Source organism: Anneissia japonica, unplaced genomic scaffold (genome assembly GCF_011630105.1).
Source record: "Anneissia japonica isolate Jap-2015-1 unplaced genomic scaffold, ASM1163010v1 scaffold1467_len401143_cov160, whole genome shotgun sequence".
Lineage (NCBI taxonomy): Eukaryota > Metazoa > Echinodermata > Crinoidea > Comatulida > Comatulidae > Anneissia > Anneissia japonica.
In genome coordinates this window covers 94,514-97,168 of record NW_022758991.1, presented here as the reverse complement: position 1 = coordinate 97,168, position 2,655 = coordinate 94,514, and the positions used below count along the sequence as shown (strand labels likewise).

Genomic DNA, 2,655 nt, shown 5'->3' with positions numbered 1-2,655 from the left:
AGTATATTGATGTGAAGCCTGGTTCAAAGGGCCACGCAATAGTACAAGCAACTTGACAAAGATAAACAGTTCCACTTCAGTTGGAAACATGGAAAGGCTTGTAGATTTTCGTACTTAGTCACACGGACATCATGGGTCTTGCTGTCAACAGGACGCATCCTCTTATTGAAGCTTCTGCTGCTACTTTTATGGCAAAGAAGAAAAAGGGATGTTACCTTGTTACATTAACTTCTTTATATAATTATATAATATAAAATTTTGTAGCTAGCATTCTTATGACCTTAAGGTTTACTCAACATTTTCTAGGAAAGTACTGTTTCCTTATTTTAATTTGTTTTACTTTGTAAAGCTCATAAATATTATTATCCTACAGTATGCTATTGTCCTATGACACACAAGTTCCTTTACCCGTGGTCAGTATTTAATTAACACAAGGTAAATGAACTGAGCTTGGAATCTCTAAGACTTGAATGTGGTTTCGCATCCTGGACATTTACTTTCAGTTGGTCCAACCACTTATTTATTACCTTAATTAAGTATATGTTTACCGGACACTTTACTGTAGCTTTTAACTGGTGGATTAGTTTGCTAAACTTGTTGGAATTGGTGCCCTGATTGGATGAGACCCTTAGTATGCAAAGTGTCACATCCATCTTAAATGATCTTACTACCCTAAGTAATTCAGTTGTAATTTGGGATCCAGTGCAGACAACTCAAGACATCTTTATTACATGGAACCCTGTTATTTTGTCCGGCTTCAGTTCCTCTCTGATCTGTAAGTAAAGTACGTAAATTGCTGCTTAAGGTTCTAGCCACCACCATCCTCTAAGCTCATTTATATGTTTAATTTCTATCTTTGTGTAATTACCGTATTATAATGGCATTGTAAATAAATTATATATATTTTGTAAATACACAAAAGTTGTGATCTCTTCTCTGTTAGTTATTCTGAGCTGTAACGTAACATACCTATTGGCGGAAACATAGATTTTGGGTACGCAAAATATTTCGGGAATGAGCAGAAATGAGCCAGTATTTCACCTTGTTCCAGATATTAAAATGGATGATCAAGAATATTTTTTAAGGTACTGTAGAAGGAAGGGAGAAAGTATCCTACTACTATAGGCATGGACTGGCTAAATATATAGTGGAAGTACTGTAGGCGTTAGGCCTAGGCTACATAAGCACGTACTTACAACAAATACAATAAATACATGGGGTAGCATGCATACAAGGCCAAGGCCTTCCTATTAAATTAAATATTTCCTGATAAAAAGAATGGAGGAGTCTCAGGAATACAGTACAGTAGTTAATTACAGGCAAAATTAATGTGATTGACGGGGACTTGTGAATGAGGAATACTGTAGCCTAGGGCCTTTTACGGTATAATCAATTTAATTATTCATAATCTCCACAATGTGACAAACTTTAAATTGATAGGTCATATATTAGAATCAATTGCCAAAATTATGAGTAAAAGGATTAAATATACAGCTTCTCTGTACTAAAGTATTCAACACTGCCACTTCGACAAAATCCACAACTGTTCTACCACCGCCAGCCGACTCCCCTTCGAGAAAACATGAATGAAACAGATAAAGTTCACATGCCGTAAAAGTGACACTTCCAAAGAGTTCAATGCCAAGACTGTAGTAAACATCAGCAATCAAAATTTGTCTTCAGCTGAGACATCAGTATTCCTCCTATTTTAGGCGAGACTTTAGCAGATAACATCCGTGCATATTTCTCAACTGCTTAGCCAAAACATCAGGCCGAAATCCAACATCACCAAGGATGAACAAAATGCATTGAAAAATCTTCGTGCTGACCCTACTATCCATATTTTATCAGCAGACAAGGGCAATGTAACAGTCATCATGGATGTCACTCAGTACAAACAGGAACTTGTTTAACTCAAATCGTAGTATAATGTGTTAAACTTTTTGATAAACTTTTTTTTTTAAATTTTATTACTGTTAATTTAATACATATACACTTAATGAATTATTTCTTAAATATCCAGGTCAACAAAAGTCAGTACAGTTGCGATTTTTAATAGCTGGACACACCAAATTCTCGCCAGATTGGGGATTTGGCCTGATTAAGCAGGTATATCGCAAGACAGGAGTCTTTTCAGTTGCTGGTGGTATTGTCATTAGGGAGCATTGCCAAATTATCCTGTGACAGCAAGGCTAACTGTGGTAATGAGCTATAGCAAGATTTATTCAATGGAGCGTGTCTTGACTACCGCGAGCTACCGCAAGCATGGAGTATTAATTATCCAATGCCCAAGGCAAGGTTATTGCAATTACTGTATGCAGCTCAGTCAGCTGGGAAAGTTACAGCGATAGCTCGAAAATACTAGCCTACGCCAAAAATGAAATAATTTGAAAGAACAACTTTGATTAAAAGAAGCTAAAGAATAAATATTCAAAAATTAAGGAGATGCATTATAGGCCTAGGTAAGAAATAGTAAAGGGAAAAGACTTACTGTACAAATAACACCAACGGCCTCCTACACAGTAAGACAAACAATAGGCCTAGACCTACCTAGTGTGTAGGCCTATAGACTAGGCTAGGCTAGTGCAACAAACTTTTAATGTGATGATGTGCAAACCTGGCCTACTACATATTATTACTAATAATACTGCCAGG

At 36.3% G+C, this 2,655-nt stretch overlaps 1 long non-coding RNA gene across 1 annotated transcript; it reads left to right on the top strand.

Annotated features, from left to right (window-relative positions):
- Positions 1-692: 692 nt before the first annotated feature.
- On the top strand, positions 693-2,512 carry LOC117125466. The gene is made up of 3 exons (XR_004448127.1): positions 693-775; positions 944-1,085; positions 2,024-2,512. It is a non-coding gene; the product is annotated as an uncharacterized LOC117125466 (long non-coding RNA).
- Positions 2,513-2,655: the final 143 nt, after the last annotated feature.